The sequence below is a fragment of the Salmo salar genome, chromosome 01 (assembly GCF_965601325.2).
Source record: "Salmo salar chromosome 01, fSalSal1, whole genome shotgun sequence".
NCBI classification, from domain to species: Eukaryota; Metazoa; Chordata; class Actinopteri; order Salmoniformes; family Salmonidae; genus Salmo; species Salmo salar.
Genome location: NC_138291.1, coordinates 134,116,264 through 134,138,668, shown reverse-complemented (window position 1 = coordinate 134,138,668; position 22,405 = coordinate 134,116,264). Strand labels below are relative to the sequence as shown.

Sequence of the window (22,405 nt, the reverse complement as noted above, 5' to 3'; positions counted from 1 at the left end):
CCAGCTTTATATCAAAAACCAGCTTTATATCAAAAACCAGCTTTTTACATTAGCATGTGACGTTCAGAACTAGCATACCCCCTGCAAACTTCCAGTGACTTTACTAAAAACGAACTAAATTACTCACGATAAACGTTCACAAAAAGCATAACAATTATTTTAAGAATTATAGATATAGAACTCCTCTATGCACTCGACATGTCCGATTTTAAAATAGCTTTTCGGTGAAAGCACATTTTGCAATATTCTCAGTAGATAGCCCGGCATCACAGGGCTAGCTATTTAGACACCCAGCAAGTTTAGCACTCACCAAAGTCAGATTTACTATAAGAAAAATTGTATTACCTTTGCTGTCTTCGTCAGAATGCACTCCCAGGACTTCTACTTCAATAACAAATGTTGGTTTGGTTCAAAATAATCCATAGTTATATCCAAACAGCGGCGTTTTGTTCGTGCGTTCAAGACACTATCCGAAAGGGTAAATAAGGGTGACGAGCATGGCGCAATTCGTGACAAAAAATTCTAAATATTCCATTACCGTACTTCGAAGCATGTCAACCGCTGTTTAAAATCAATTTTTATGCCATTTTTCTCGTAAAAAAAGCGATAATATTCCGACCGGGAAAGCGGGTATACGTACAAAGAGAGAGAAAATAAAAGCATGGGATCCCCTCGTGCACGAGACTGAGTTTCATAGTACTGTGACCGGCCACTATCCAAACGCGCTACTTTTTTTCAGCCAGAGCCTGCAAAGCCACGATTCAGCTTTTTGCCGCCTTCTGAGAGCCCATGGGAGCCGTAGGAAGTGTCACGTAACAGCAGAGATCCCCTGTAATGGATAGAGATAATCAAGAAGGGCAAGAAATTGTCAGACAGGGCACTTCCTGCATGGAATCTTCTCAGGGATTGGCCTGCCAAATGAGCTCTGTTATACTCACAGACACCATGCAAACAGTTTTAGAAACTTTGGAGTGTTTTCTATCCAAAGCTAATAATTATATGCATATTCTAGTTTCTAGGCAGGAGTAATAATCAGATTAAATCAGGTACGTTTTTTATCCGGCTGTGAAAATAATAGTCTCTACCTTAAGAATTGACTGAATGACACATGGTTGAGTTGCGTGATTTTCACTATGTGCAGGTTAATTGACAAAAGCTCTAGGCTGTTTTTAACCACTTCCGGTTGTCACATGAAGCTCTTACTCAACACACGTTGTCTTGGGGTAGACATAAACAGAATCCTGAATATGAAGCCTCTACCTTAAGAATTGACTGAATGACACATGGTTGAGTTGCGTGATTTTCAACATCTGCAGGTGGCCATATGACAATAGCTCTAGGCTGTTTTTAACAACTTCCGGTTGTCACAGGAAGCTCTTGCTCCACACACGTTGTCTTTGGGGTAGACATAAACAGAATCCTGAATATGAAGTCTGTACCTTAAGAATTGACTGAATGACACATGGTTGAGTTGCGTGATTTTCACAATCTGCAGGTGGCCATATGACAATAGCTCTAGGCTGTTTTTAACAACTTCCGGTTGTCACAGGAAGCTCTTGCTCCACACACGTTGTCTTTGGGGTAGACATAAACAGAATCCTGAATATGAAGTCTGTACCTTAAGAATTGACTGAATAACACATGGTTGAGTTGCGTGATTTTCACTATCTGCTGGTTGGCCATATGACAATAGCTCTAGGCTGTTTTTAAAAATTTCCGGTTGTCACAGGAAGCTCTTGCTCCACACACGTTGTCTTTGGGGTAGACATAAACAGAATCCTGAATATGAAGTCTCTACCTTAAGAATTGACTGAATGACACATGGTTGAGTTGCGGGATTTTCACTATGTGCAGGATATATGACAATAGCTCTAGGCTGTTTTTAACCACTTCCGGTTGTCACAGGAAGCTCTTGCTCAACACACGTTGTCTTTGGGGTAGACATAAACAGAATCCTGAATATGAAGTCTCTACCTTTAGAATTGACTGAATGACAGATGGTTGAGTTGCGTAATTTTCACTATCTGCTGGTTGGCCATATGACAATAGCTCTAGGCTGTTTTTAACAACTTCCGGTTGTCACAGGAAGCTCTTGCTCCACACACGTTGTCTTTGGGGTAGACATAAACAGAATCCTGAATATGAAGCCTTTACCTTAAGAATTTACTGAATGACACATGGTTGAGTTGCGTGATTTTCACCATCTGCAGGTGGCCATATGACAATAGCTCTTGGCTGTTTTTAACAACTTCCGGTTGTCACAGGAAGCTCTTACTCAACACACGTTGTCTTTGGGGTAGACATAAACAGAATCCTGAATATGACGCCTTTACCTTAAGAATTGACTGAATGACACATGGTTGAGTTGCGTGATTTTCACCATCTGCAGGTGGCCATATGACAATAGCTCTTGGCTGTTTTTAACAACTTCCGGTTGTCACAGGAAGCTCTTACTCAACACACATTGTCTTTGGGGTAGACATAAACAGAATCCTGAATATGAAGCCTCTACCTTAAGAATTGACTGAATGACACATGGTTGAGTTGCGTGATTTTCACTATGTGCAGGATATATGACAATAGCTCTAGGCTGTTTTTAACCACTTCCGGTTGTCACAGGAAGCTCTTGCTCAACACACGTTGTCTTTGGGGTAGACATAAACAGAATCCTGAATATGAAGTCTCTACCTTTAGAATTGACTGAATGACAGATGGTTGAGTTGCGTAATTTTCACTATCTGCTGGTTGGCCATATGACAATAGCTCTAGGCTGTTTTTAACAACTTCCGGTTGTCACAGGAAGCTCTTGCTCCACACACGTTGTCTTTGGGGTAGACATAAACAGAATCCTGAATATGAAGTCTGTACCTTAAGAATTGACTGAATAACACATGGTTGAGTTGCGTGATTTTCACTATCTGCTGGTTGGCCATATGACAATAGCTCTAGGCTGTTTTTAAAAATTTCCGGTTGTCACAGGAAGCTCTTGCTCCACACACGTTGTCTTTGGGGTAGACATAAACAGAATCCTGAATATGAAGTCTCTACCTTAAGAATTGACTGAATGACACATGGTTGAGTTGCGGGATTTTCACTATGTGCAGGATATATGACAATAGCTCTAGGCTGTTTTTAACCACTTCCGGTTGTCACAGGAAGCTCTTGCTCAACACACGTTGTCTTTGGGGTAGACATAAACAGAATCCTGAATATGAAGTCTCTACCTTTAGAATTGACTGAATGACAGATGGTTGAGTTGCGTAATTTTCACTATCTGCTGGTTGGCCATATGACAATAGCTCTAGGCTGTTTTTAACAACTTCCGGTTGTCACAGGAAGCTCTTGCTCCACACACGTTGTCTTTGGGGTAGACATAAACAGAATCCTGAATATGAAGCCTTTACCTTAAGAATTTACTGAATGACACATGGTTGAGTTGCGTGATTTTCACCATCTGCAGGTGGCCATATGACAATAGCTCTTGGCTGTTTTTAACAACTTCCGGTTGTCACAGGAAGCTCTTACTCAACACACGTTGTCTTTGGGGTAGACATAAACAGAATCCTGAATATGAAGCCTTTACCTTAAGAATTGACTGAATGACACATGGTTGAGTTGCGTGATTTTCACCATCTGCAGGTGGCCATATGACAATAGCTCTTGGCTGTTTTTAACAACTTCCGGTTGTCACAGGAAGCTCTTACTCAACACACATTGTCTTTGGGGTAGACATAAACAGAATCCTGAATATGAAGCCTCTACCTTAAGAATTGACTGAATGACACATGGTTGAGTTGCGTGATTTTCACTATGTGCAGGATATATGACAATAGCTCTAGGCTGTTTTTAACCACTTCCGGTTGTCACAGGAAGCTCTTGCTCAACACACGTTGTCTTTGGGGTAGACATAAACAGAATCCTGAATATGAAGTCTCTACCTTTAGAATTGACTGAATGACAGATGGTTGAGTTGCGTAATTTTCACTATCTGCTGGTTGGCCATATGACAATAGCTCTAGGCTGTTTTTAACAACTTCCGGTTGTCACAGGAAGCTCTTGCTCCACACACGTTGTCTTTGGCGTAGACATAAACAGAATCCTGAATATGAAGCCTTTACCTTAAGAATTTACTGAATGACACATGGTTGAGTTGCGTGATTTTCACCATCTGCAGGTGGCCATATGACAATAGCTCTTGGCTGTTTTTAACAACTTCCGGTTGTCACAGGAAGCTCTTACTCAACACACGTTGTCTTTGGGGTAGACATAAACAGAATCCTGAATATGAAGCCTTTACCTTAAGAATTGACTGAATGACACATGGTTGAGTTGCGTGATTTTCACCATCTGCAGGTGGCCATATGACAATAGCTCTTGGCTGTTTTTAACAACTTCCGGTTGTCACAGGAAGCTCTTACTCAACACACGTTGTCTTTGGGGTAGACATAAACAGAATCCTGAATATGAAGCCTCTACCTTAAGAATTGACTGAATGACACATGGTTGAGTTGCGTGATTTTTACTATCTGCTGGTTGCTTATATGACAATAGCTCTAGGGTGATTTTAACAACTTCCGGTTGCTCCAGGAACCTTGAATCGACACAGGTAGACCTCACAGTAGCCTGATGGATTGTTATAGAAGACAGGTTCATTAGGCATTCATAACCCACATAGGCTTCAGGTTGAATTTAGGAGAATAGTCAATGTATTCCTATGGGGAGAGAAGTCATTGCACACTTTTTGATCTAAAGACCTTCTTTTCCCTGTGAAGGGTTAATGCCACAGGGTCAAGGTTAGGCTTGCACAGATCGGGAGGACCTCAGGAACGCTCCTGAGGTTGAATTGTGCTTCTAACCCTAACGGTTCTCTCACTGTCACCCAAAAGCACTTGACATATTGGTGCAGGCATCATTTTGGGCCTAGTTTTCTCACGGTCGCTGGGGTGTGTGCGCATGTGACTAGCATTCCCACCGACCACTGCCGGTGAATTTACTAAATTACTCACGATAAACGTTCACAAAAAACATAACAATCATTTTAAGAATTATAGATACAGATATCCTTTATGCAATCGCGGTGTCCGATTTTAAAATAGCTTTTCGGTGAAAGCACATTTTGCAATATTCTGAGTAGATAGCCCGGCCATCACGGCTAGCTAATTTGACACCCACCAAGTTTGGCCTTCACCAAACTCAGATTTACTATAAGAAAAATTGGATTACCTTTGCTGTTCTTCATCAGAATGCACTCCCAGGACTTCTACTTCAACAACAAATGTTGTTTTGGTTCGAAATAATCCATAGTTATATCCAAATAGCTCCGTTTTGTTCGTGCGTTCAAGTCACTATCCGAAGGGTAACGTGTCGGCGCATTTCGTGACAGAAAAATTCAAAATATTCCATTACCGTACTTCGAAGCATGTCAAACGCTGTTTAAAATACATTTTTATGCTATTTTTCTCGTAAAATAGCGATAATATTCCGACCGGGAGACCTTGTTTTCGTTCAAACACTGAAAATAGAAAATGGAGTCTTCACATGCACTCGCGCTCCCATGTCATTGTTCTCAGAATGACCACTTTCCAAAACCCCTACTGTTTTTCGCCCAGGGACTGCAGAGTCATCATTCCCCGTTCTGGCGCTTTCTGAGAGCCTATGGGAGCCTTAGAAAATGTCACGTTACAGCAGAGATCCTTTATTTTTGATAAAGAGGCTATTGAAGGTCAAGAAATGGTCAGACAGGGCACTTCCTGTATGGAATCTTCTCAGGTTTTGGCCTGCCATATGAGTTCTGTTATACTCACTGACACCATTCAAACAGTTTTAGAAACTTTAGGGTGTTTTCTATCCAAATCAAATAATTTTATGCATATTCTAGTTTCTGGGCAGGAGTAATAACCAGATTAAATCGGGTACGTTTTTTATCCGGCCGTGAAAATACTGCCCCCTATCCTAAACAGGTTAAAGTGGGTCCACCGGAACCAAATCAAGTTGGACACTCCCTCCATGGGAATAGAAGGGGTGCTAGCCAGCACCGAATAGATAAAAACCTAGCAAAGCCAAAGAAACTAAGAAAATTCTTAAGTACCCTCAGCTGATCCCTTCCAGGAGATCAGTACGTTGCACCTAACATATTTTACTCTCTTCCCAGCTACCAGATATACATCTGTTGTCACTATTGATATCGTCCTGCGCTGTACTGTTTCAAAATAAGAAAACCAGAAAAATAGTTGTCAAAACCTTTTTGTTTACAAATACAAATAACTGAGAGACTCCAACAACCTCTGATTATGTGTTTCTGTAGGATGGAGTTCCTTTGGATGATCCTGACACTCTGCGCCCTGGTCAAAACCAACCCAGCAGACGTAATCACAAACGGACCCCCTACGGGAATCGTTCTCCGCGACGATCCAGGACTCCTCATAACTAACTGCAGAGTACACACGCAGAGGGTATATGTCCGCCTAGATGCAGAGAATGTGTACCGCCAACACATTCCACCTGCAGCTCATTTGAGTTGGGCCGGGGCTGACTGGACCAGCCAGGCAATTAAGCACGCCCAGCTAGACACTTCCCATATGTTGGCCCAACTCCAAAAGGTCACAGTAACCCAGTCAGAACTAGCTGAGCCCAGGTGAGAAAAACGATTTGTCGGGGCGCTACTATCGATAGGGGCAGCCGTAGGGTCACTATTTGCCCTAGGTACCACTGCCGTCAACGCAGTCAGTCTAGCCACAGTCAAGAGGAATGTTAGGGAGATTACTGAAGAGATGCCACCGATCCAGCAGCAAATGAAGGCACAGGCCCTCAGGTTGCAACATGTGGGAAAGTCTCTCCAGGACACTAATCTGGTGATCAACACACGCTACTCTCCTGAATAAAACTATCCTGTCTGTAGGAAAGCTAGCAGAGGTCATGAACCATGACTATGCCCATGTCCAATTGGTACGATTGTTACTGGAGGATTTTCTCAGTGAAGTTAGCTCTTCTATGGACCACTTGGCCATGAATAGAATCCCCTCATATCTAGTGCCCCTCTCAATGGTGCACGACATATTGACCTCAGCTACTTCAACCACGATAAGGCCGTTACAGTCACATTTGGCCTATAGTCTGGGGTCGGCCATCCCAATACACGTTGATGTTGTTCGTAATGAAGTGGGTTTTCTACTGACGCTGCCGGTTGTTGAACTGGAGAATATCTATAGATTGAAAACGGTTCTCAATGTAGGATTTTGGCGTGACAGTACCCACGTAAAGATTGTCACGCCCCCAGTTGTAGCTTACCAGGAAAACAACCCAGATTTCTATCTCACCCCTAACCTGCTAATGTGTACTCTAACCAAAGATGTCCACTACCTCTGTCCTAGCAAATCGCTTGTCAGGGATAACACTGAGCGTCTTTGTGGTATTAAAGCTATCACCAGCGAAGAACGCTGTAGAGCCAAACTAACAGTCAGGGATGGGGCCACCACCACACAAGTGGAGGTGATAGGGAACCGATGGTTGGTCAACACACCGTTCGCGTCCGCCACTATGACTTACGAACGCCATGACTCCATCACCCAATTGAACCTCCCCAACCAGACTGTTTTTGTTAAGTTACCAGAGGGGGCGATTATTCCCGTAGACGACCTCGCTCTATACCACCTTCCCGATGACAGGATAGACACAGAGATTGAAATGCCGGACACTTTTGCTAAACGTTCCCTTGAGTTACCACAAGCCATTCAATACCAAATCCAGTACAAGGGACCCATGACTGTTGATCTTAGCATACTGGATGAGGCACTTTTAGTCGACCCGACTGACTACAGACCAAAAGATTGGTCTGTCGCCCGCTCTTGGACGTGCCGGACAGTATCCTGACTGTTACTATGATCCTTGGTCTTATTTCCCTTGGCGTGTGCACCTACTACGTACACAGGCGCACACGTGCAATGGAAGACCTAATGAGGTCTTATACTAGGATCACCCGTGGGACGGAAGCGATCCCGATGTTTGGAAAGTTGGCAATGGATCCGGAAACCCCCTTAGTGGGCCCAGTCCCAGCCTCCTCTCCCGAACTCGCTAGGTCAGCCCAGTAATGTCCCCAATGTAAGCTTTGGCCTTCAGGGGCCAAGGTTTTCCAAGTGCCTTAACTACCCACCTGCAAGTAGGATCACCCTAGACATGACATTAGAGACAATGCCATGATAGAGCCATTTAGCCAAGAACTTGGATATATATAGAACATAGTCCATATTAGATGATTAAGGTGTGGTAGACACGTTTTGTATATTTTCATGTTTCTATTCCAATTTTTCGTTTCATTTCCTTTGACACTTAGGAAGCAGTAGAGCCAGAACGCTGTTCGTTTGGGGAGGAAATGTAATGATGTATTGCCTGAGTGTTGTGCATTATTAACGTCTGCCAAGTTACTGCCTAGGTCCACTAGCCGGGATAACCGGACGACGGGCCGGAACACAGAGCCACTGCCAGACCTCCTAGGTCCATTCTGGTGGTGGTCCACAGCTTGCGGAAATCCTACCAGGGTAAACCACCAAGGGGGGGGGGCTGCTATGATGATCCACAAACCAGGACATCCGATGGTCATTCTTATGGTGTGTTGCAACATGCAGAATCATTCCAAGTTGAACCTACCAGAGGGGGACTGTCATGACTGTCCTGATCAGGTCAGGTTACAGGAGACCACAAACCTACAGGGTATCTCTCAACCCCCAACAGAGGAGGAGAGATCTAGGGGTATGAGGATGTGGGGGTTTTATGACCCCTCACGCCCATGATAAATCCTAGGCCACAGAGAAATTCCTTTGTCCTCACTATGGAGAACTGGCCTCAGAACATTAAACATGCAATAAAGGGACTTTGGAACAATGGTTTCCATCAGCCACAATGGTGGTCATAACGATAGATGGAATGTGAAAATGTATGTCATTTTTGTTTTATTATTAAAGGTTAACAGATGACGTTATTATGAAAACATTGTACCTTTAAGAGTTTTCCCAGCCTGATGTTTATACATTGTACGTTGTGTGGAAAATATCCAAATCAAAGAGAATGTTTTGGTAAAGATGAGATGTGAAGTTAGTGTCTAAAATTGGATTTGAGTAAAATCTAGGCCTTGTCCCTTAACTTGGTACGCCCAGAGAATTGCCCTAAAGGCGGTTACGCCCACTTCTGACCAGAAGGTATAAGACATGGGACTGAAGAATTAACATATCAGACTACTGACCCCAGGCTGCAGCCACGGTCTGAATGGTCAACGAACCCCAAAACGCAAGACAAAGTTTGAAGACAAAGAAATCTTTTTCTACCCATGCTACGGATGAGTAGCTGTGTCTAAGCTGGTGAATTCAAGCCGAACCACCTAGCCTCCACTCTTCATCGAATCGTGGTATCTACGCTGTCTCATTCCTACGCTGTGAGCTCTGAGCTACAGAGCTGTCTGTCCTCAGAAGCCCTCTTTCAATGTAAGGACGAGGAATCAGACCACTAAGCCAAAACGGACGCTGACATCGTGAGGACAACCAGAGAGTTGCGTCGGAGCAGTGCGTCCTTGAGAAGCCTAAACGAGCCACACGGGATGCCCCTCTGAGATCTCCAACACGTAATTACATCATTATATTCTGACCCATAAGAGTAGCAGTTCGGGGCAAGGCTAGGTTTAAATAAGCATAGCTGACAAATGAACCCAAATGTATATTTCTCTTGTGTACTTTCTTTGTTTCTCTCTCTTTTAAATCCCAATTTTTGGTAACACGCGCCATAGTGTGTTGGCCAGTTATACTAAGTCCTAATCAATAGCCTAGACTGTGTTTTGTGTATGTGTATTTTTATCATCATTTTAGCTTGTTAGTAAATAAATAATCAACTAATATTGGTGTGGTAAACTCATTGGTGAAGCCCGGGTTCGTGCAGATTCCCGGATTATGCGACGTTCAGAAATGAGACATTGGAGGAAATTGATTAATTTAGCGACTGTTGTAAAATCGATATTCTGATATTCTTTGAGTTCATTTGGGAAATAGAAACTCAATAAAACTAATTTTCCCATGGTGCCCCAGGTTAATGAGTTAATAATTGCTTGATTAATTTAATCACGCAATTATAAACAGTTAATCATTCGATGAGCAACAGTCGTCACATTAACTAATACAACGTCACGACACTGAGCACTTTTGTTGGCTGTTTTTCCTTCACTCTACGGTCCGATTCAGGGAGCCGTCAGTTGGACTCATTTCTCAATGTGTCCACCTGACCCGTCAAATAGTAATTAAAGTAATTTGCAATGTCAGGTGGTTTTGGTAATGAATGTTACAATGGATAGGAATTCAAAAATGTCTGCCACTTGTGTTGAATCAAAGTTGTCCATAGATGTTTTCCATCAGCCTTGATTTAGTGATGATAATATCCTTTATTTTTACCTTGGTCACCAGATGTATTCATTTACAATAACTGGTCTAGCTTGGTCACTAGATGCATTCATTTACAATAATTGGTCTAGCTTGGTCACTAGATGTATTCATTTACATTAACTGGTCTAACTTGGTCACTAGATGTATTCATTTACAATAACTGGTCTAGCTTGGTCACTAGATGTATTCATTTACAATAACTTTGCTCATCAGACAGATCTGTCCGCTACCTTTTTGGTTTCATTACGTTGAACCGTTACATTTCTCAGCTCATCAATCCCTGGGGCATCATTTGACCTCAGTCTGTTTTCTTAATGGGGCCTTGCTTATCAACAATACTCATAAATAATTTTATAAACACACTCAGTGCCCTTTCAGGATCATCCTCACTGCACACTCCCAGCCATCGCACATTCTGAACCTCATCCACAAATGAGTCCTGACTGAACCTCTTGTAGGGCCTTGGGTATGTTACTTTAGGATCAGCCTTTGGCATATGAGTCCTGACTGAACCTAACCTAAATTATTGTGACTGTCAACTGCTCGGCATACAGAGTATTTACATTTGTTTTAAACATTTTTTAGACTACTGCTATTCACTGTTTATTTTCTATGAGTCACTTCACCTACATGTACAAATTACCTCGACTTACCTGTACCCCTGCATATAGCCTCGTTATTGTTATTTTATTGTTACTTTTTATCTTATTTTATTTATACTTTAGTTTATTTAGTAACTATTTTCTTAACTCTATTTTTTTAACTGCATGGTTGGTTAAGGGCTTGTAAGTAAGCATTTAATTTTAAGGTCTACACCTGTTGTATTCAGCGAATGTGACAAATAACATTACATTTGTTTTGATTGGTTTGGTATTGGGTTTGTTTGATATTGCAGCCGAAAGTGCAGGCGACTGCCAACTGACTGATCTATAAATCTATAAATCACCTTGCATCATAAATAATTACTCATTATTATTTATAAATCAGTCAGCCATTAACTATTTACCCACAATGCAGCATGGATTTGATGCTCTCGAACATGGCCAGTGGTTTAGTAGATGACATAAAGGCTACGCTGCGAACGCGATATCGTGTGTGGAACATAATCTCTAATAATTTGGCTGTTCTAAATTCTGTGTTCTTCAAAGCCTAGACTAATGAACCTATTTTTGACACAATCAGCTGGAAAGCGTCAATGGTTCAGGAAATTTTTTCCCCATCCCTTTTCAGCACATTCTCTGGGAACTAGACTACAGGAGATTTGTGAGGTTTTCTACCTTGGCTTACTGCTAGGGCGCTAGCTGACTGACATCTGGAATCTATATATTTTGGATGTTGGGGATTTTCCCTGCCATCATTCTGTATGTCTCTGCTCTTTCGATCTGCAGTCATGTTTTAGTTGGGTTTTGTTAGTTGGGTTCTAACTGGTATCCATTAGTTGGGCTCCAGCTCACTGACCATAGCTGGTTGGCTGAATAGCTAATGTCAGCTGGCTGGCTAAGATAACTGCATATAGCTAATAATATTTGGTTAGATGGCATTATGTATTTTCAAAACGTTGGTTTACTTTAATCACTCAAGTCATGAGTTCAAACGATTGGTTTAATTTGAATTTATACATTTGAAGTGATTTCTGTTGTAGCTACATCATAGGGAATAGGCTGGTCCTCCATATTACTTCACACCTGACATTGTCATTATTCTGAATTCTGATTGGTTTCAAGTAATAACTCCAAAAATAGAACAGTGAGGTGTAACTTTGCATTGGGACTTTAAAAATATTTTATTTGATATTTGTCTAAAAAATACAAAACATGCACATACAAACGACAACATCATACAAACATTAACTACATCACACCTGCCCAGACCCACTAGAACACACCCCCATCTCCATTAACTACATCACACCTGCCCAGACCCACTAGAACGCACCTCCATCTTCATTAATTACATCACTCCTGCCCAGACCCACTAGAACACACCCCCATCTCCAGCTCCTGCATCACTCTCCACCACATGGCCTCAAACGGCATAATTTTATTTCTCTCCGTCGCCCAGAGGGACTATCATTTGTCCCAACATCACAGGCCACAGACTTTGATACGGTTAAAGACTTCCAAAAGTTTGTCCACAATTTGAGATCGACTGAGTTTTTTTTTATACACCTGCCAATGTTAATCCATTGAACGAGACAAGTTACCAGCCAGGACATATTGCTAATGCTCTTCCCATTGATAACCTGAATGACAATTAACTTGTGGGTGGTGGCCGTGATGACGACCTATTCGATGACATCGTCCATCGGGATTCCTAAAAAAGGAAGACGCTCTGGATTGATCACTGGAGTCAGATGTGAAGGAGGAGGTTGATCATCAGGAGTCAGATGTGAAGGAGGAGGTTGATCATCAGTGAACCTCTAGGATTGCGGCTGGGCTGGCGTTTACACTTCCAGCTTGGTCATATATTTTGATATATTGAATGTTGATATTGTGAACCTATGTTATATATTTGTACCTCCTGTTTCAGGAAGTGATGTCACTAAGTACTGCCCCTATATATACAGTGCATTCAGAAAGTATTCAGACCCCTTCACTTATTACACATTTTGTTACATTATTCTAAAATTGATTACATTTAAAAAATCCTCATCAATCTACACACAATACCCCATAATGACATCACAATACCCCATAATGGCATCACAATACCCCATAATGACATCACAATACCCCATAATGGCATCACAATACCCTATAATGACAACGTGAAAACAGGTTTTTATAAATGTTTCAAATGTAACAAAAACAACAACTGAAATAACACATTTACATACAGTACCAGTCAAAAGTTTGGACACACCAACTCATTCAAGGGTTTTTATTTTTACTATTTTCTACATTGTAAAATAATAATGAAGACATCAAAACTATGAAATAACACATATGGAATCATGTAATAAGCAAAAAAGGGTTAAACAAATCAAAATATATTTTATATTTGAGATATTTCAAAGCAGTCACCCTTTGCCTTGATGACAGCTTTGCACACTCTTGGCATTGTCTCAACCAGCTTCATGAGGTAGTCACCTGGAATTCATTTCAATTAACAGGTGTGCCTAGTGAAATGTTAATTTGTGGATTTTTTTCCCTTCTTAATGCATTTGAGCCAATCAGTTGTTTTGTGACAAAGTATGGGTGGCTCTCATGAGGATTGCCACAGGAAAGGAAGACCCAGAGTTACCTCTGCTGCAGAAGATGCATTCATTACAGTCACCTGCACCTCAGATTACAGTCCAAATAAATGCTTCATAAAGTTCAAGTAACAGACACTTCTCAACATCAACTGTTCAGAGGTGACTGTGTGAATCAAGCCTTCATGGTTGAATTGCTGCATTGCAAAAACACTGTTTACAAAAGCTTTGTTAAATAACAAGAAGGCCAGCACACTGTTTACAAAAAAAAAAATGTTATTTCAAAAACAAGGACATTTCTAAGTGACCCCAAACTTTTGAATGGTAGTATACATCTACATGATGTATTGTTACACAATGTAGGAGCAGTATAGACCTAGTCTGTTCATTATATACATCTACATGATGTATTGTTACACCATGTTGGAGCAGTATAGACCTAGTCTGTTCATTATATACATCTACATGATGTATTGTTAAACCATGTTGGAGCAGTATAGACCTAGTCTATTCATTATATACATCTATTTGATGTATTGTTACACCATGTAGGAGCAGTATAGACCTAGTCTGTTCATTATATACATCTACATGATGTATTGTTACACCATGTAGGAGCAGTATAGACCTGCAGTAGCTGGCTACTTATTTAGATTTAGTTTGACTTAATAAAACTGCCTTAATAAATGTGCTGTAGTAAACATTTTTCATTCGCACTAATCAATCAACACTTTCCTGTCTTTGTATGTCTCAATATAATGGTATTATTTAATTAAATTCATTTAAAATAATCTTTGTCTGAAAATAAAATATGATCCTCAACTGCGTTTCCCTCCAGTCAGCAGAAGGCGATGTGCGTCTTTCAGGCGATGCTGCAGCGTGACGTATAATCTAGTGGACGGTTCCTCATAAACAGCTCGTCAACCACCTCGGTAGCTTGCTAGCCAACATAGCCGAAAGATTCAAGCTATTTATACGCTTTCGGTGTATATTACCTACTGTGTTTTAGACACAGTTCTGTTGTATCTACTTCTTAACCTATTTAATTTAATATTACGTTATTTTGTATTAGCTATAGTAGCTGGCTGGTTAAGTTAGCACTAGCCTAGTCGCTAATGATAGCTAGCTAGATAACATCCCCGAAAATGAGCTCCCTAAACTACTCCCCTCCTGTTAAAGAAGCTCTGGGGCTGAACATTGTCATGAAAGAGGAGAAGGAAGAGGAGGATGTCACAGTAAAACAACAAGTAGATGGTGAGGCTGTTACAGTTAATGAAGAGAAAGACGTTTCAGTGAAAGAAGAGGATGCAGTTTTTGGAGTGAAGAAGGAAGGAGAGATTGCTGTCACATTGAAAGATGAAGAGGAGGAGATAGGAGATCTGATTAACACCAGTAAGTACCGCCTTAAATTGTTTTTTAACTTTGGATATTCGGAGTTTGCTCGTCAATACCTCTTCAACGGAGGGCCCTGGGATGATGACTGATATGTCTAGAATCAGATGACGTAGAGAGCAAGCTACCCCTTGTTTTCTCCGTTCCGTTTCCAAAAAGTGACTTAACATAATATATATTTGAGAAGGGTCTATCTGCTGACCGCAGACTGGGGGGCACGGCATGTTGTGATTTTCATGTGGTGATGTTTTACTACACACCGTGCCTCCCAATAGTGCCATGTGAGAGTTGGGTTGGCTACACCAAAGATTATGGATATACTGACAAGATGTCTCTCCGCCCTAACAAGGGGAGTCGTTGCTTTAGTCGTTGTCCACAAAGCAGCACTGTGGGTTGTCTATGTCCTGCCTATCCTGTCTTTGGATTGGTGGATTCATCTTATTATTGTAATCTATTGTTTATATTCTATGAGGGTTGTTGTCGTCAACCGCCTCTATTCAATGGAGAGAGATGCTAAGATACTAGCATGAATATGCATAGCGATCTGGAGACAACTCCTATAGTGTTTTTATCAAAGTTGTCGGTATGTCACGTGTCCACATAACAACTTAATCATTACGAAACTTCTGTTGGATCAAGTAAACCTCACATAGCAAATAAGCCATTCATTTTGTTGTTGACCAAATTCAACACTTTCCACATTGGGTTGATAATTGTTTCCACTTGGATACAACCTACTGTAACCTACTGGCATGACCTAGAGTTACAACCTACTGTAGCCTACTGGCATGACCTAGAGAGATACAACCTACTGTAGCCTACTGGCATGACCTACAGAGATACAACCTACTGTAGTCTACTGGCATGACCTAGAGAGATACAACCTACTGTAGTCTACTGGCATGACCTAGAGAGATACAACCTACTGTAGTCTACTGGCATGACCTACAGAGATACAACCTACTGGTATGCAAGTGTAACCGATGTGAAATGGCTAGTTAGATAGCGGTGGTGCGCGCTAGTAGCGTTTCAATCAGTGACGTCACTCGCTCTGAGACTTGAAGTAGGGTTTCCCCTTGCGTTGCAATGGCCGTGGCTTTTGTGGAGCGATGGGTAACGATGCTTCGTGGGATGTCAGTTGTTGATGTGTCCTGGTTCCCTGGTTCGAGCCCGGGTTGGGGCAAAGAGAGGGACGGAACCTACACTGTTACACAAGCATTTCTAAACTTTTTTCTAAATTTTATGGGGTATTGTGATGTCATTATGGGGTATTGTGATGTCATTATGAGGTATTGTCTGAAGATTGATCTTTAATTTTTTTTAATCAATTTCAGAATAAGGCTGTAACGTAACAAAATGAGTAGAAAGGAAGGGGTCTGAATGCACTATGTTCTAGGGCTGTCCCAGATTTATTTTTAAATAGTATTTTATTTCTACCAATTGATTGGTTGAAATGTTATGAAGTGTATTTTTCCATATAGACACACCCCATGTGTTTAATCAAATCTATAAGTAGTTATAGTCATAACATGTGGATTAAATAGTATGTTGTACCTAGTTTCCCTCCTTCAGGGAACAGTAGTTATAGTCATAACATGTGGATTAAATAGTATGTTGTACCTAGTTTCCCTCCTTCAGGGAACAGTAGTTATAGTCATAACGTTAAGCTTGTCATATGATGAACTTCAACTTAAATACTTGATCTTGCTGTCGGACAGTTTTTTTTTTGTATTTAGATCTCTGAAATGCACTCGAACTACGTAACATTTAGTGTCTCCTTGTTACGCTGGGAAAACAGTTTTCATGGGCACAGAAATCCTAAATCATTTCAGAGTTTGCTAAATCCAATAGTTGTAACTGAGTCACCTTAAGTTGATTCACAACACCCAAATGGATACTGTCATTAACGCGGTTCTTCAATAATTACACATAATACTGTAGCTGTTTAGTTACAGTCACATGTTCAACTATCATCAGCGGATCCAGGAAATCATTTTCTGCATGCCAGTCAAATGTGATTCTTCATTCATTACTCTGGTAAAGACAGTTATGCCGTGCTCCACGTTGGATCCAACATCCCTAACAAATTGATGTTTATCATGTGTTATTATCTGCTTGATTTACAGTAGCGTCTCGTTAGTCTGTTTGGACACAGAGATACTTAGCTCATAATGTGTAGAGAACTGTTCCTTGATGGATAGGCTATTGTGCAACACACAGAGCTATTTTCCTTTATTCAGGACATTTAGAATGACAACACATTACAGAGTAGCCTAGTGGGATTATTCACAAAATTATCTGGTTACGAAATGTCATGACAAAGACATTTTAGTTTCCATGTTTCACCTGAAATATTAAATGATTTATAATCCTAGGTCTATGTTGTTGTTCGGTGAAGTTATGGGTCCTACAGTAGGTCTATGTTGTTGTTCGGTGAAGTTATGGGTCCTACAGTAGGTCTATGTTGTTGTTAGGTGAAGTTATGGGCCAATTTGTTAAACACTTAGTGTACAAACTCTCATTGTCAGGCTGATGGACAAAGCTTGCCAAAGAGCATTTTACTGGTTGAAGTGTTTCTTAAGTATTAAGCAGTTGATTTGAGACAATAACACAAACATATTAAGCAAGAGATTCAAGTGAGCCTTACAATTATAATCTTAAAATTGTGTGAAATGCACTCATACGCAACCTGTAAATGGAGGCTATTTTTGCAGTCAGCCTATGAGAACTCCCCTGAGTTTTCCCCACGGTGGTGAATTAGTGAATAGACACAGAGCTTAATGTGAGTTTCCTTTAGTAGCACTCCTGGTCTTGTGCTGTAATATTCAGAGTACATTGTGAAAAACTAAAATCTTCGCTCACCATTTTTGCTCCAGGGAGATATACTACATCCATAACTAGTGGTTTCCTCATTACCAGATATACTACATCCATAACTAGTGGTTTTCTCATTAGCAAGCAGGGAGGAGTTTCTACAACCAAATTGTGTGTGCATCGCCCTCGTGCGCCAATTTTAGCAAACACAGAAAGGGGCCTATATTGGAGACCAAAAGTTGTCTGGCGCACTGCTTACGGAACCCAAACTGGCTGCTGTTGCTAGCTATTTTGTATTTAGTCATCTCTCCTCCTTCCAGGCTTTTTCTTCTCTTGACTTTATATTGCGATTGGCAACTTTCATAAATTAGGTGCATTACCGCCACTGACCTCGTTCGTCTTTCAGTCACCCATGTGGGTATAACCAATGAGGAGATGGCACGTGGGTACCTGCTTCTATAAACCAATGAGGAGATGGGAGAGGCAGGACTTTCAGCGCGATCTGCGTCACAAATAGAACTGGCTTCTATTCTATCCCTTGGCAATGGAGACGCTCGTTGGCACGCGTGAGCAGCGTGGGTGCAATATTTTAAAAATATAGATTTCTACATTTATTTTGTGACGCGAGCGGTGTAGTCAGCCTGTTAGGATTTCAACAACTTTAATAACTTATTTCTAATTACTACTAATTTGAAAACAAGACAAAATATGACTATTGTTGCTAACTTGACTGTCTTAATTCTCAAATTTAACAGACGTCAATTGTTGTACAACTTCATGGGTATGCTCTGGGCATCACCTTTTACCTCAAATAAACAGTGGATTTCTGCTGTTGTGGGCCTTTAACCGTCTGTCTGACTTTGTGATTCACACAGGAGAGAGACGGGACTATTGTGGATCTTCTGGGGAGCCTCAACAACATCATGATGCTGACGAGGCAGAGAAAAGTCTCTCCAGATCAGAACTCCTCAAGAAACACCAGCAGAGACCCACAGGGAAGAAATCTAACTGCTGCTCTGAATGTGGGAAAAGATTCAACTCTTCAGTAGACCTTAAATTACATAAAATAATTCACAGTGGAGAGAAACCTTTTGGCTGTGATCACTGTGGGAAGAGTTTTATTCGGTTTCAAACCCTGAAATCACACCAGAGAATACACACTGGAGAGATATCTCATAGCTGTAATCAATGTGGGAAGAGATACTCTGATAAAAGATCTCTGATTAAACATCAGAAAATACATAAAGGAGTTGTTTCATGATACCAATGAAATAATGTCACAATATAGAATCTTTTAACATTGTAGTAGGAGTATTTTAATGTCATAATGTAGAGGCCTAATTGTTTTGCCCTATTCAATTGATTTCAGCATGATATGGATATTAGCCTCTGAGGGAAAAAGCCAGGCTCTGAATTGAAAGAGTACTATTTATGAGATTTAACAAAAAGTGAACAACACAAAAAGAGTTGTTACACTTACCACGTTGGTGACCGACTTGTATCAAAACACAACACTTCAAAATGTTTAGGTTTTCAATATATCCCAACTGTTTCTGCATATTGGTTATTGATTTGAACACGTTAAAACTGTTTTTTGACATTGACATTTAGCAAAATGTAATTCAAAAGACGTTGAAAATAAGACTATGCCCGAAGTCCAATATATGTTCGGTTCTAGTTGAAAGTGAAAGTTGAAAAGATTTCTTTTTTTTTTTTTTTTTCAATGACTTGAAAACAACTTAATTTCAAAGTACTTGCAGCCTATACACATGGACGCAGTATAATAAATTGGTCTATAATCAATTTCATTAACAATCCTACATCACTCCAGTATTTCTTGACAACTTTCAAGTGCTAATTGTCTTTATTCCACTACTGAAGAAGCATGACTCAAATCACCTCATATTTCAAACATTCAGCCTGACAAAAGATACATGTTTTATTATTCCATGCCTCACCATTAAGTTAATTATTGCCAATACATATTAACAAAGGGGTGTACATTTGCTTTTGATATTTCATATTGTAATGACCCGGCTGGGTCATAAAGGGAAAAGAGACGACTCTAGGTGTGCAGGTCAGAACACAGGTTTATTCCTAAACTGGGCTATTGTTCAGGCCACGCCGCTAAATGCCGAACGTACACAATTATACCATGTCGAGTTAAGGGTCACTCCCAAAGGACAGATCAAGGCCCCGAACAGAAAAGAAAGAAGATGAGACAGTAATCCCTATTTATGCATTTCCAAATCCCGCGGGATTACCCATCATACCCCCCCAACCTTTCCCTCTGTCCTGACATATTTAACCCCTGCTAGTAGCCATGAGAACCATAACACACCCACAAACACAGAACACAATACCGGGTCGTTACAATATTTACAATTCATGTAACATTTAGTATCATTATTTATGCAACAAACTGACAATTTTTGGGTACAATTACATTGACATTGTTGCCCTGCTTTTAGAATATCAGGGTTCATTCTCAGATGTGCCAAACCAAATGTAATTGAGCATGACATTGGGGACTGGGCCCTGATCCAACATGCTTATCGAGTGAACCCGGAAAAGAGAGAGAAGCTCTGCGGTGAGGTGGAAAGTTACTACGGATATTGCAGGAGTTTCCTCTTGAAATCAGACATGTCCATGGTAAGGACAACTTGGTTTCTGATTGTCTCTTGGTGGGCAGTCAAAAATATTTATTTTGCATTTAACCAGTGTGTTACCATGGATCCCAATTTATTTTAACTGCACGTTTTTCCGTATTGGAGATGAGTTTTGTTTGGGCTCGTTCCAAGGGGACGAGAGTTCTAGAAGCTAGTGAGTTTTAGGATTCTATAGAAAGAAAAAGGAGAGAAAATAATACGATTGTATATTATTATTTAGAAATACGTGTTTTTTTTCTTGTTTTTAATTGTTGACAGCCAGTAGACACCATGTTTATATTGTAGAAGGTGAAGCATTGTAGTTGATTATGTGAAATGTAAGTTGTTTTCTGTTGGTGGTGAGCAAACTTGTCCAACAACAATATAGGATATATTTGTTGTCTTAATAAGGGGGAAGGTGTTACAGGCTTTGGTTTTTCCATTTATGTTTTGAGGTTGGACTTTAGCTCGTTAGCACGTATAGCTCGTATAGCACTGATTGGCGTCACCTCGTTAGTCAGTATGTGTTACACCTGTGCTGGCTTGTCCATCTCGTTAGTGGGAAGGTGTTTCACCTGAGCTGGTCCAGGTTCTATTTAAGAGTGTCTGGCCCAGTGCTCCATTTGTTTTGATAGATGTGGAGAGTCAACACCTTTAGTTGCTCTACTTCCTGTCTTTAATTTTGGTGTGGGTTTTTCTTTTGTTTGTCTCTTCTTGGGCAGATTTAGTGGGTCTCATGGTGGGTGTCTTTTAGGTCCCAGTTGTTGTTACTAGTCAACTTCCAGTGGACACCCCCATGGTGTCTATCATAACCCCTCCTAAAAAACAAGCTTATATTTTAGGTTGGATATTGCATCCAATTAATATTTTAATCAATGGCATTTCCTTAGAATATTCATTAGTCTTTCAGTTGTTATTCTTCTGTTTGTTGTGTTCTAAATATTTCAGTTTATTTTCTTTTTATTCCTGTGAAGCTATTGTGTTGCATCCATGTCTGACATGTGCTGTATAAATAAAGCTTGATTTGATTTCAACAAGTTAACCCAATGACTGACCAATCTTAGTATGAAAAACAGTATCAATCCCACTTTTCCAGCCTGCTGAAGGCGTGGTGGAGTGGTAAACACCACCTCCGGCTCTAACAGGGGCTTGAGGTGGTCTCCCACAGCTCTGCTTATGTCATGTTCTGTGGCCTTGCTGTTCCATTTCTTGACTGCCCCTGATACACAGAAATAAAACACATTTAGTCATATTATATAAAACATTCAAAGTAATGGATATGGAACATCTATGGCGTCAGTTACACCTGGCACCTAAATGTGACTACTGCATTAGGTCTGGATGCACAAGGTCTGCATTAGGTCTGGATGCACAAAAGTCACAATGTGCTCGCATTAGGTTTAGATCTGCCAGGATGGGCATTGTTTGGAATTTGAGTCTGGCCACCAAATATGCATAAGCAATGTAAGGAGGTGGGGTGAATGAGTGGGGAAAAGTACATTCTACACATATGACCTTCATAATATCAAAGAACAAATGTGTGTCTGAGGGGAAATTAACTTTCATACAGCCAAAAGGGGTGAGAAATTGCACCAATATCAGTGGACAATTTGCACTAATATAAATAAACATGGATGATGGAACATATTCCCTTTTGCTGAGGTGATGAACCGCTAAGGGGACATAAATATTTACCAACTAAACCATCTGTGACCTCTCTGGCTGTAGAATGGTTTTTCCTAACCAGTCCCTCAACAGCACTTCTGACTGAGCTCCACCCTCACTAGGTCTTCAGAGGAGAGGAAGGCTGAGGAGGGATGGAAGGATGAATGGATCAGTCAGTCAATAAAGTGTAGAACTGCTGTCTATGCTGTCTGACAACATCACTATTTTAGTAGTTCATTAAAGTATATAAGGCTTTATGACTGCTGAATACCAAC

At 40.7% G+C, this 22,405-nt stretch overlaps 1 long non-coding RNA gene across 1 annotated transcript; it reads left to right on the top strand.

Annotated features, from left to right (window-relative positions):
- Nucleotides 1-14,506: 14,506 nt before the first annotated feature.
- Nucleotides 14,507-21,507, top strand: LOC123724447 (uncharacterized). The gene is made up of 2 exons (XR_014395938.1): nt 14,507-15,003; nt 18,693-21,507. It is a non-coding gene; the product is annotated as an uncharacterized LOC123724447 (long non-coding RNA).
- Nucleotides 21,508-22,405: the final 898 nt, after the last annotated feature.